The 13733-nt window shown below is 36.0% G+C and overlaps 5 long non-coding RNA genes across 5 annotated transcripts; 3 read left to right on the top strand and 2 right to left on the bottom strand.

Moving 5' to 3' along the window:
* Positions 1 to 434: 434 nt before the first annotated feature.
* LOC124446419 lies at positions 435 to 3274 on the top strand. The gene is made up of 7 exons (XR_006948425.1): positions 435 to 739; positions 1628 to 1896; positions 1979 to 2039; positions 2110 to 2172; positions 2252 to 2363; positions 2454 to 2508; positions 3133 to 3274. It is a non-coding gene; the product is annotated as an uncharacterized LOC124446419 (long non-coding RNA).
* A 1129-nt stretch (positions 3275 to 4403) lies between these two features.
* Positions 4404 to 9325, bottom strand: LOC124446796. Its single transcript, XR_006948534.1, has 3 exons — positions 9241 to 9325; positions 8122 to 8125; positions 4404 to 4414 (listed from the first exon to the last, which is right to left on the bottom strand). It is a non-coding gene; the product is annotated as an uncharacterized LOC124446796 (long non-coding RNA).
* LOC124446797 lies at positions 4525 to 6618 on the bottom strand. The gene is made up of 5 exons (XR_006948535.1): positions 6386 to 6618; positions 6105 to 6319; positions 5854 to 6015; positions 5553 to 5767; positions 4525 to 4554 (listed from the first exon to the last, which is right to left on the bottom strand). It is a non-coding gene; the product is annotated as an uncharacterized LOC124446797 (long non-coding RNA).
* LOC124446798 lies at positions 5409 to 5824 on the top strand. The gene is made up of 2 exons (XR_006948536.1): positions 5409 to 5528; positions 5605 to 5824. It is a non-coding gene; the product is annotated as an uncharacterized LOC124446798 (long non-coding RNA).
* On the top strand, positions 8063 to 9427 carry LOC124446795. Its single transcript, XR_006948533.1, has 3 exons — positions 8063 to 8169; positions 8377 to 8563; positions 9005 to 9427. It is a non-coding gene; the product is annotated as an uncharacterized LOC124446795 (long non-coding RNA).
* Positions 9428 to 13733: the final 4306 nt, after the last annotated feature.

The raw sequence follows: 13733 nt of genomic DNA, 5'->3' as shown, positions 1-13733 counted from the left end.
AGTATGGCGGCAGCCATCATGTTGTTTGTGATCTATAAAAGTTTTAACACTTTATGTCATTTTATTACATGACAGAAGATCAAATTGAAAAGCATATCCTTATCAATTTAGGGCTAGTTTTGAGCTTAAATTATGCTGATCTTAAGAGAATATTTGGAGTTAAGTAGGTCGGAAGTCTGCAAGAGAAGTAAGTGTGTTTTGTTTGTTGTATTTATAGCAAAAGGCCATTATTTTTTGTGAAGACAATTAGTTGATTTGTCTGTTGTGTTTTCTCAGGAGTTTTACTTTTTCTTAAATGTTTTCAGTTACACTTCATTGTTTAGATATATTTTTATTTAAACAATCTAAAAAGGAGTAAGTTTAACCTAATTTTTAATCCGAGTTTCGATTCAAATCGGAAAATTTTGAAATTGCGTGTTGTTGACTTGCGAAGTATAATTGATAGATGGCATTGTACCCCCATCAATTTATGCCTTTCACCAGGCAGAAATATTAAAGTAATGACTGAATGACGGAAATCAGTTGATGTGAGATAAAGTGCTCTCTTGTGATATTGATTGTTGAAATTGATTGATAATGAATAATAGCCGAATCTCTGTAGAAATATAAAATGAACTCTAACTACAAAATTGTTTAGTAGATAGAACAACTTTCATGTTATCAAGCGCGGAGAACCATGTACTATTTTGTTATTGGGCATTACACATAATGGTAAATGTCTTAAAAAAAATCTTTTAAAGTGAGTAATAATATACGTTTGCTGTTTCCGGTTGAACAATAGAAAATTATCACAAATAACTGAATTTTTACTATGGAATTTTTGAGATTGGTTTACCTTTGTTTTATTATAATAGTAGATAGATGACTTATTTCGAGTCTTAATTTCTTGACCTACATGCAGTAATGTAATTTTTATTCACCGAGAATTGTACCCTGACAATTACACATTAAACGAAGGAACACAATTTGGCTCTCGCCTTTCACTCACAACAAAGTCTGGAACGAGATAAAGCGAAGTACATAATTGCATTGCACGCCAGCAAAATTTGACGTTTGAAATCCACGGTCAAATTTTACATTTTGGTCGAATAAAATTGCTTATTGTATTCGTTCAACACATACAAAATTCGACGTTTGAAACAGGCCTAAGTTACACCCACCAAAATGACAAGTTTGACAGCTGATGACAATCATTTATATTTGGGTATGCAATGCTTGGCTTGGTTAACGGTACCTCTGCATGTGGTCGGTCGTCGTAGGCGTTGTGTGATATTTAAATTAAAGAAGCAAGCAAACTCACCGCAATTTTATTCAGGCGAGAAGGTTTGATGCTTTTTCATATGATCATGTGAGACTTTTCACGTGTAAAACATAACAGAAAGCGATTGTTCAATTTACATTTTGATCTCGCATGTTCCCGTCCATGTAAAAACCACGAATCTATAATTTTATGGAAAGCGTTGAGAAAACTTTTTTTATGTTTGTTTGACAAGATATATAGAGACAAGAAAGAATGACTAGCTTAGCAGCTTTTGCAGCAAAACGTGTAAAGTAACTTGGACTGTGAGATAATGACTTCCACGTGTCTCATTTTGCTTCCTTTGAACATAACACTTTTTATATTTAGTTTGATGAACTTCTAACAAGCAATTGGCAGAGAAGAAAGGGATCCGTTTTCAAACTGTGAATTTGTTAATTTATGGAAAGTATTGGTGATTTTCTTATGCGCCTTGCTGATGGACTCCTTACAAAATAATATCATTGGATTGTCTTTGCTATATTTGTTATTCCCTTAAGACACACATGACAACCAAGAATTGCTGTTGTCAAAATTATTTTTATTGTTTGCCTGATGAGATGAAGACAAGAAAGAGCTTTGGCTGAAAAACGTGAAAAGTAAATTTGGAATGTGATATATATTGACGTCGGACATTTCTCGTTTTGCTTGTTTTGCAAACATAACTCTTTTTATATTTAGGCAATGTTTCAATTCGTTCGTTGAAGTTTGGTGAAGAAGCCATTATCTTGAAAGCGATGTGGTAAGTTTATGTTATATTTGTATATCTTTAGATAATTCTTGGCTTGATGTTTTTCTTCAATCGTATTTAGCTGATATAATCAACAACAACTTGATTTTCACGTTTGCCAGCGTCAGGAATACGTTTAAAAAAGGTATTGTGATGAAAGTCATCTCGTAAAAATCTATTTTATTTAATTATTGGTGGAAGATTTTCTTCGACATTTCCACCAGGTGCTGTTTCAGTTCATTGAAAGTTCCGTTTATTCAAAACCATTTGAAATATGCGACAAGGAGAAATGCTGTGCGGCGCGTTTCGCATCAATATTCATTCAATTGCTTCAAGGTAGTAAGAATAATCGCGATTATTTAAGCGTCAATAAACTGATTTATAGAGTAATAATATGTGCATTAAAAGAAGAAATTCTCGTTGTAGTTTTGTCACAGCCACAAACGAAGAATAATGTTTACGAAGCTCAAAGCCACATGTCGTAAGTACTTTGTTCATTACTACTTATTTATTAGCGAAAAGCTAAGCTGTTATGAATAACGCAACTTACATGATGCTCTATAATAACGAGAAAAATATAAATTTTTGAACTGAAACTGAATGTGATCTTTAGAAAAGTGTAAAGATGTTTATAGATAGTCACAAAGATTTCATCATCAAACGCGGCTTTCATGACTTTAATTAAAACTAGTTTAGTTTGGTTTTGCACACATTCTTTTTAACCACACATCATTCCTTTACAAAAAGTCAACTTGACAATTGAGGAAAAGCCCTTGTTGGGCGTGGCAAGGATTGAAAATTTTTAGTTTTATATGATGAATTTAATGAGTATGAATGGTTTGCCGTTTTGTAATAAAGCGTAAAGTGTTGTTCGTCGTGTACATGTCGCATTGTATGTATGAAATGTTAATTTGGATTTTTTTCTGTTTTTGAACTATAAAGAGCAAAACGAACGCTTTTAAGAATATGTTGTCTTGTAATAAAAATGCACACACTTTGAAACAGTTACTGTTGTTGGTCATTAATTGATTGTTAATAATGAAACGTATCATTTACTACTAACTATTTCGCTTTTTAATTCCTGTTATTTTGATGATTGTTTTAGGTGACAAGCTGATGAAAACGCTTAAGTATTTGTTCAAGGATTATCGACCGTGGGAGTAATTATTAAAATGTTTTTTTTTCTCATTCCTTTTTTTTTGCTTTAGATGATCATCGTGGTACAAGGCCTGCTCCTTTTCCCTCCCTTTAGCTAGGTGCGCTGAGAAGGTCCCTGACAAAGGACGGGTTGCGTGTTCGGAGCTCGCATTAACGTAACGTGGTCATGTCGGACTAGAGCGCCCCATTAGGCTCCCGCAATGAAATTTTCTGATAAAGATACATTCTTAGATAATTAAGTCAAGCAGTTAAGTTAAAGTTCCTTTGTTTGTCTGAGGGAGCAAAATAAAAGGGTCTATGTTATTGTGTGTAGTTGGTGTCATTGTAAGGTTTAAGCTGGTGAGTTTACAAATGTTTGGATAATGTTTGGACGAGGAACCACCTTAGCCTTGAAGGTCAATACGGGGACATGTATCTTTGCAAAGGCGTCAACAATCCATTAAGCCCACTTCCATCTCAGCAACAATGGAAGAAACTTGCATTGCTGAGGTAAGTTTGCTTGTTTGCAGTTCTGTATTAATTATCGTTAATTGTATGTTGTTTTTCAGCTCTGCTGGCTGGGTGGCGTCACCGCACATTGACCCAGCTACCCAATGACCTGAATTTTCATTATGTGAAAACTGAAAAAAAAAGAATGATTGTGCATGCATGAAGGAGTATTGGTACCAACCAAGTAAGGAGCATTACAACTTGCTACTACTTGTACCAAAATGACAAAAAGATTTATTAACAATTGTGATTTTTCTGAACAATGATGAAAGTGCATGTCAACTTCTTTAAAGGACACATGCAACATAAAATTCGGATTGTTATTTTTGTACTTTACATGAAGGTATAGCTCCAACTAAAAGTTCACCAAAGTTTGAGACTCAAGGGATAAATATTTTTGAAGATATGGAGGTTTAAAGTTGATGCTTTACTGATAACATATTGAAAATGCCCGACGAGCTAGCGACAGCTACCGATGTCGTTGTGACGTAATAGTTGACATTCGCTAAACGCGGTCAATTGCGCGCTTCGTTCAAATTATATTGGTAACTTAACAACACGACAATTTAGCATTGAAAATATGGTTTATTGTGCCGCATTTGATTGTAAAACGGTTCTTCTAAGAACCACGAAACGCAGCAAAGGTTTCTTTTTTCGTTTCCGAAAACAAGCGCATGCGAGATATTTGGATTGAAAAATCCGACGCGAAGATTGAAGCCAACAAAGAGCTCAAAATTGTGCTCGCAACATTTCGAGAGTTCGCTTCGTGCAAAATTTTGAAGCGATGCAATCAGTAGGATGGACAGCAGGACGGCTTCGCCTTAAGAAGGATGCTGTACCCACGATTTTGAATACTCTGTGGAACCCACAAGTGTAGCATCTAAAAGGAAGCAGCCAACAAATGTTAGAACTGCATTTGAGAAGAGACGAAGGCAAGAGGTGAATATTATAGTTATAGTCAGCAATATTTGTTTACATTTATCAAAAACTAAGCTATATAATCCTACATGTCAAAACAAAGACCAAAAATCGAGCACTACTTTGATGTATGGCATGTAGCAAAAGGTATAGATTGTCATAACAAACCAACCTTTTACGCATTTCATCAACAATCAAAATCCAACAGGAATCAAAAAGAAAATTTTAGCAGCATCAAAAAAAAGTGGTTGCAAATTATTGTCGAATTGGGCCCAATAAATTTCCAACCATGTATACTGGTGTGCTGCTTCCAGCAATGGTGATGAAGAACTTGTCAAGGCAAAGTGGTTGTCAGTTCTCAATCATATATGTGACATCCATGAGGGACATAGTGATGTATTCCCAAAATGTGAACATGATATGTTATAGCATAGAATGTGAATAAAAAAAGGTATTGTAAGCAAATAAATTTCAAAGTAACATCAACATTCTTTTTCTTTTTGTTAACTAACTTCTGATCTTAGGTTCAAAAGCTTATGTTGAGCTGTCTTCGATTGTTGAGTCCAAGTATCTCATGAGAGATATTGGAAAACTCAGTAATCAGAAGCAGACTTCATCCATCGAAGGTTTCCACCGAGTGGTGATTCTTTTTGCAGTGGTGATTCAATGGAAGCAAGGTAATATATTTATGACTAGTGTATGATTACTTAAAAAAGTCATTGCAAAAGCAATAAGTTGCAATAGTTGTAAACATAAACTTAACATTCATTTGCTGATTGTTTATTGCTGCTCTTCATTTCAATGAGAATGGAAATAAACCTCAGAAAACGAAAAATGATGGGCAAACAGAAGAAACATTGATTTGGAGAGTGGCTTATTCAAAGTCAAAAGAAGGACAAGGGGTCATCAAACCAGTGAAAGTTGAGAGCACTTATGGTTAGCACAGAAAAATAAACTTACCTTTTCTCAAAGTGCAATGCAAAGCCAACATAAATAATGATTTGCTTTTCAGGATATGTTAAGGACTTGATGAAAGAAGTTTTGTACTGCAGACGGATTAATCTAACACTCTCCAAAGCTCTTGATGTCGCTGGAGTGAAAGAAATACCTGTCCCATTGACTCACCACAAATCAAAAATCAGCAAAGCTGAAGCCATTAAGCAACATAAATCTCGCTTTAATAAATAAAAAGAAATAACGTCCCACATGAAATAAACATAATTACAAATGAACAGACTTTGTCATACGCCATAAGCCCTACCATTCAGTAGTGTTGAAGCATATTCAAATCCTTTGTATTCTCCAGAAGGCGAAGGAAATGCTTTCCGGATTTTGTCCACAGCACAAGAAGGTATGGGTAGTTGGTACTTTTTTGCCATGCACCCAAGCCGTCCACTGTCGGTACGCCGTGTAGCGTAATGCTCTGAACGATACAAAATTTTGTCTAAGATACTTATCGGCATTATACACTTGTCGACATACACGTAATTACACTTCTTAGGTAATATTTACTCGTTTTCTTCACTCTCAGGCATAGGTCCAATGTCATGTGTGTACACGACCATAGCTGTTTTTAAGACAGCTTCGTTTGTACATACTGTGGCAAACTCTTCCTCTTGTGTGATGCAAATATGATCGCCATGTATCAGAGGATCAGTGTTGTTTACCTCTTGGCAACATATACTTTCCCGTCCTGTACTCATGACCACACAAAACCACACTCGCACCTAAAAGATAAAAACATTCTTTCTACTTTGGGAAAAACAATGAAGCCTCAATAAAATGCAACTAACCATTCAATATTTCCAATTCTGTGAATGTATTCATCTTCGCTTTCCGATGACGAAGAATTGTCATTACTATGACCACCTTCCGCGTTGGCCAAAGGCTCAAACATGTAAGGTTGTACCTCATTGTTATTGACGACAATATCATAATCGGCTTCTTCTTCAGAAGAATCCATTAATTTTTGTTAAATAAAAAACAGTAATAGCAAACTACCGAAAGCCGTGCAAGAATTGCGTGCAAGTCGTAGAAGGATATAAAAACGAAGCTTGTTTATGTCAACTAATACGTCACTCTTTCCCAGTTCCCAGACTTAAACAATCTCACGGCGTTTTAGCAATGGTCATCGAATATCGTGTTTTTACCGATTATAAGCCTAAATATCTTTTTAAATATTTCGCGGACGACTTTGAAACTTGGTACGCCTTATTTTTATGCTATAGGCATTACAATAAAATAAAGTTGTCTTCTAGCTTGCATGTGTCCTTTAACAGAAGGGGAGTTAAAAAGCCGGTCAAATTGCAACTAAGCATTTGTGGGGAGTGCTTAGTTAACAATTTCAATTTCTGATTTTGCCATTGTATGTATTATTTTGTTTTGCTTGTGAGTAAGTAACAAATTGTAATACTCAAGGTTAGGTAGGAAATTCTTCATTGACAAAGAAAAAATTCTCAACAATGTTAAAAAAATTTAATGTTAAAATTTTTTTGATTACATATTTCGACAATGTTTCACTTCTGACCATATAATTCCAAAATGTTTCATTTTTAACACATGTTTCGAAAGTATATCATAAAAACATAAGGCGCATGGGGCCACGACGAGCGGGGAGGTGGTACTGTCACACGCCGGACTATGGATATACCTCTCTCGATCCCGATCTTAGTTAGGTTACGGAATAGGCTCCTTATCGTGCAGGCCGAGAAGATAGAGAAGAATAAAGGGAAGTTGTTATCTCTGTATTTCAATTATATGACAGTTTTGATTTGTTACTAATTGTATTTTGTCTCTTTAAGCACTTTTGTTTAAGCTCATGCAAAATGAAGAAGGTGATGGATTTCGTTTGTGTGTGGACTCCATAAAAGAAAGAAGAACATGCTGCAATAAATGAAAGGAGTTGTAACGTCAAAACTGGTTGGTTGTTGAAATTGTTGTTGTAATTGTTTATATGAGTTTATTTACATTCATGAATAATATACTTGAGATGATATTTCTTTTTCTGTGCTTAATCATTTCAGATATGAAAGCAACTAAAGCTGTGATGCAAATCAATAGTGGAGCTAAATGACAATGAGGGGTAAATTACTCTGACAAAAGCGTACAAAGATTTCTTAGTTTGTTGTAATATTATGGAAAATTTCCAGAGAATTTATTTCAGTGATATTTTTTTCGTGTAGAAATTATTAGCAGCTTATGTACTGTTTGAAGAAAGAATTATTTCATTTCAACATGTTTTTAAAACATTTCTAACTTTTGAAAATTCCCAGGAATTTTTATAAATTGGTCCGAAAATATGTGTTTTATGACTGTAATGTTTGTTGAATTTTTGGTGATTTTCACCAAAAGTACGATAATCTGGAGTAATTTACCCCGCGTTGATGACAAGAAGCAAATGGACTAAAATACAGTGAATTCGTTTCATCTGTATTTTAGTCCATTTGCTTCTTGTCAGCATCTGTCAACATCTCAGCAGTTGGACTAAATTACTATTTCAATGAAATGTTGATGTTATTGGGGAAGAAACTGGGCTAATTCTTTAGAGATTATGGACTATAGATGAAAAACAGAATTGGTATGTTTTGTTATTGTCTCTTCAGATGTTTTTTAAGTACGACAGTCGCTGCCATGATTGACGTTTTTCGCTTCTTGGTTATGTTTTTGATGCCTGTTTTTTGAGAAAAGAAGAATTTCTTCCGAAGTGTTTTATGCGATTTTAAACCAAGAATTGAACTTCTGTTTCAGTTTCGCACAGGTTATTGAAGCGTTATTGCGAATGCAGATATTGCTTTTGAGATGACTCATCGTCAAAGATTGTAAGCAGTGGAGTTCAATGTAATGAACATTGGTGCGCTACAAATGCAAAAGAAGTGTGTTAGAAAGAAGTAAAATCAATGGACTCTGGCTGCAAATGGAGTAATTGGGAAAAAATTGCACGTTGTGTCAGCAGATAATGGACAACAAACATGGTATGTTTTGTTATTGACATATGTATCAATATGCGATTTTTGCTACTTCGTTATATTTTCCATCTAAAATTTCGTCGCACTTTTTGCCTTACGATGCTTGTTTTTGATGACAATGCGGCTTCTGCAAAACTTCAAACCATGAGTTGACTTTGTTGTGTCAATTATTGAAGCGTTGTGTTGTAAATGGTTGTAATTTGCAGATATTGCTTTTGAGATGATTCATCTTCAAAGATTATACATTCTTTTAGTAACATTCTTTTTTTGCCATTATTTGAGAACCGACGATGAGCAAATTGAATAATGGTAACGGTATTTTTGCGTGTTGTATATGTTGCAACCCAATTTAAACACTAAAATCTTAATTTTTTACTTCATCAAAATGAAATATGTTTAATATATGTTTTGTGTTTAAAATCTATTGGAAACACATTCTATTTTCAGATGCCGATACAAGTGAAATTGAAGTGAAACGATGATAATAATGCTGTTAATGGTAAATTGTTCAAGGAAAACCAGCCCAGAATGATGTTCAGTGAATATTGCTCGTGGTAATAGATATAGTTTGGCTCCACTATAAGTATAATTGTCAATCTAAATAAAGTTGGAAGTTCCCCTTCCTTCCTACTTTATTTAGATGAAGTTTAAGTTAAATGCTTTGTCTGTCAAAATTGCCCCACACAATTTTGATAGATAAATGCAATAAAATAATATTGTAAATTGTCTTTTTGTCAATAGTTTAAAGTAATTATTATACTCCTGTAATGATCATATTGAATTGATAGACTGTAGATAAACACCGGAATAAGAATTGAGTAATATGAATAATTTAAATGATTTACTGAATAATTTGTATAATTTGATGAATATCGTGACCTGTAATATAATCTGCAGTATTAAGTAAGTTAGGGGGGACGGCGAAGGCAGTACAGTGAAAGCGGCAAGCAAGGAAGGGGTTTGAAGCATTAACGAACTTGGTAAGTCGGGGGGAGGGGAATGATGTGGAAGTCATGTGAATAGATGACGGCCATCTTGTTGTGTGAGAACATTTAATAATGGCTCGGTGGGTTTAATTTGATGCTGAATTGCGTTGATGTTATGAAAAATTCGCAATATTACTTCTGTCGTGAAGTGTGAGGACGGACAAATAAGTGTGCAGCAGATATATAAGCAGAAGTGAACTTCATGATTTAAAATGACTATGACGAGAGGACAAAAGGTAACGCCATGTTTCACATTATTTCTTTTTCAGTTGTTTGCTTTGTTTCCACCTGACAGAAAAGGTGTAAAATGTTCCTTTATGTTTCAAAAAGATTTCTTGCTCAAAGAGTTTAAATAGCTGAATAGTACATGATCACTTTTGAAATTGAAAGTTTCAATGAACATATTTCATAATTGGGAATGACTTCACATTTAATTTATTCATTTCATTTGTTGAACTTTATGAGATATATACAATTTTTTACATTTCTCTTTAAATGTTTCCAATGGGAATCTTTCTTACCAACAAAGAGTGTGGAAACCCTACCTACTTGCCAGATTTTTTATAAGAAAGAAGCACAATATTGAAATGCTGCTCGTTGATTGAAATCAGGAGGGGAGGAAAACATTTTGAAAGCATGATGAGCCTGCAACTCTGTTTTATACAACGGAATGGCGGGCAAATGAATGTGATCACCTTTGTGTGATCTATTGAAGTTTTTAATATTTTTTGTCGTTTTATCACACGACAGAGAATCAAATTGATATCCCAAAGTAAAATGAGATCTTTGTCAATGTTCGTTTGACCGCAAATTACGTCGACGATAGATAGTAAGGAAAATTCGTTACATTTTATAAGTCGCCAAGTGTGAGGGCACATTGCTGATCGCGGAATAATGCTTTTTTTAAGTATGAAAAAGAATGACAAGAGCTATTTTTATGCTGAATTCGTCGTCGCGTCGTCGATATGAGAACTCCGAACGGCTACGTCAAGAGAGGACACTCAAGGTTGTTGTTAAACAGAACAATTCTTTGTTTGTTCCATCCAGCTGACAGAAAAAGCAGATGTGTGGTGTTATTTTGTTATATTTATACCAAAAGGTGATTGGTTTTGTTGTAAAGACAACAATGTTTTATCTCAATGTATGTTTTATCTCAGAAGTTTATGTTTATGATTCTCTGAGAAACTGCTTAAGAAGGATTTAAAATAAACAAAAATTTTTCCCATAAACATTGCTGTTTTACTTACATTAAAGTCATTCATCTTCATTATGAAAATTAAGAATGAAATGTGTAAATTTTTAGTATACTTTTATTAACTAATATGTATCATATACAATGTATCCTCCTATATTATAAATTTGATTGACATTGTAAACAATTTACTTCATTCGCATACTAAAAGATGATGACTTAAACAAGTCGAAACATGTTTATGGTAAAATTGGTGGGTTGTTGTTTCAGAATGAACAATCCAAAAAAGCAACAACAATACAAAACTTCATTTTCATTTTTTAAAAATTTTTTTAATTACTATCTATTGCTTTATCTTTTCATGGTTAACATAATAATATTGATTGTTGTTTATAAATCAATTAGATGAGGATGAGGAATGTCAAGCCATTAAAAATTTATATTCAATCATCTTTGAATCACAAGAATTTTAAATGTAATTTGAATCACAGCCATCCTAAAGTTCAACAAATTACAAAAGAAGAACAGACAGAGTTTTGACATTAAAGTTTAATGGGGAAGATGGTGGTACAGTTACATCAGGTCAGCGGTGTGGCACTATGTATATTATTGTTTGGGTATGTATTTAACTATACATTTACTCATCTACATCTACTCACCTTAAGTTGTAAAGCACTCCCCCTTACTTTTACACCACTCACGCTTCCTTTTACAACACTCACCCTTACTTTTACAACACTCACCTTTAGTTTTAGAAGACTCACCCTTACTTTTATATGACTCACCCTTACTTTTATATGAAACACCCTTACTTTTAGATGACTCACCCTTACTTTTAGATGACTTGCCTAACTTTTAGATGACTCACCCTTACTTTTAGGTGACTCACCCTTACTTTTAGAAGACACGCCCTCACTTTTAGATGACTCACCCTTACATTTATATGACTCACCCTTACTTTTAGATGATACACCCTACTTTTAGATGACTCACCCTTACTTTTAGATGACTCACCCTTACTTTTAGATGACTCACCCTCACTTTTAGATGACTCACCCTTCCTTTTAGATGACACACCCTTACTTTTAGATGACTCACCCTTACTTTTAGATGACATGCCCTTACTTTTAGATGACTCACCCTTACTTTTAGAAGACACACTGTTATTAATTGACACACCTTTAGTTTTAGAAGACCGACCCTTGCTTTTAAATAACTCACCCTTACCTTTAGATGACTCACCATTAATTTTAGAAAACACACCTTTACTCTTACATCACTCACCCTTACTGTTAGATGACTAAACCTTACTTTTAGAAGACACACCCTTACTTTTAGAAGACACACCCTCACTTTTAGATGACTCACCCTTACTTTTAGATGACACACCCTCACTTTTAGATGACTCACCCTTACTTTTAGATGACTCACCTTTACTTTTAGAAGACACACCCTTACTTTTAGATGACTCACCCTTACTTTTAGAAGACACACCCTTACTTTTAGAACACTCACCCTTACTTTTAGATTACTCACGCTTCCTTTTAGAAGACTCACCCTTATTTTAGAAGACTCACCCTTATTTTTAGATGGCACACCCTTACTTTTAGATGACTCACTCTTACTTTTAGAGACTCACGCTTCCTTTTAGAAGACTCACCCTTATTTTTATAAGACTCACCTAGCAAAGGGAATCCAATGATACTATTTTGTAAGGAGTCCATCACCATGGCGCATATAAAAACCACCAATACTTTCCAGAAATTAACAAATTCACAGTTTTGTTTGAAAACGGATCACTTTCTTCTATGCCAGGGGTCTCCAAACTGCGGCCTGCATGCCAGATGCTGCCTGTTTGGCCTCTCAATCTGGCCCACAGAGATACGTAAGAAAAAATAATAATATTAAACAAAATAAACTTTGTGCAGAAAGTTCGCGTTATGCCGAATACCAACTAGCAAGAGTAGCTTACGTCAATTTTTGTCCCAACTTCCTACTGAGACATGCCATATTACACTGCAGTAAGATGGCTAAGTGTGGAAAAGTGCCCGGACCCTAGAAAGCCCGACCCCAGACTCATGACCCGGACCCATGACCACAGACCCCTGACTCATGACCTGGGACCCATGACCTATGAGACCAGACCCATGACACCGGACCAATGACCCCAGACCCATGACTCGGACCAATGACCCCAGAGTAATGACCCGGATCCATGACACAGGACTAATGACCCCAGACCCATGATCCTGGACCCATGACACTGGACCAATGACCCGGACCCATGACACCAGACCCATGACACCGGACCCATGACCCCGGACTAATGACTCTGGATCAATGACCCCGGACTAATGACCCCAGACCCATGACCCCGGACCCATGAACCCGGACCAATGAACCGGACCCATGACACGGACCCATGACCACAGACCCATGATACCGGACCAATGACCGGACTAATGACCCGGATCCATGACACTGGACTAATGACCCATGACCCAGGACACGGACTAATGACACGGACCAATGACCCCGGACCCATGGACCAATGACCACGGACCCATGACACCAGACCAATGACCCGGACCCATGACCCACGGACCCATGATACGGACCAATGACCCGGACTAATGACCCTGGATCCATGACATCTGACCAATGACCCGGACCCATGACCCCGGACCCATGACACCGGACCAATGACCTGGACACATGACTCTGGACCAATGACCCTGGACCCATGACACCAGACCAAGACCCTGGACCCATGATACCCGGACCAACATCAGACCAATGACCTGGGACCCATGACATCAGACCAATGACTCCAGGCCAATGACCTTGGACCCTTGAGGCTGGACCCATGACCCCAAACTAATGACCCCGGACACATGACCTCAGACTAATGATCCCGGACCCATAACACCTGACTAATGACCCCGGACCCATGACTCCGGACCAATGACCCGGACACATGACACTGGACCAATGACCC

This window comes from Xenia sp. Carnegie-2017, unplaced genomic scaffold, assembly GCF_021976095.1.
Source record: "Xenia sp. Carnegie-2017 unplaced genomic scaffold, XeniaSp_v1 HiC_scaffold_22, whole genome shotgun sequence".
Lineage (NCBI taxonomy): Eukaryota > Metazoa > Cnidaria > Anthozoa > Malacalcyonacea > Xeniidae > Xenia > Xenia sp. Carnegie-2017.
This window is presented reverse-complemented; position numbering and strand designations above follow the sequence as displayed.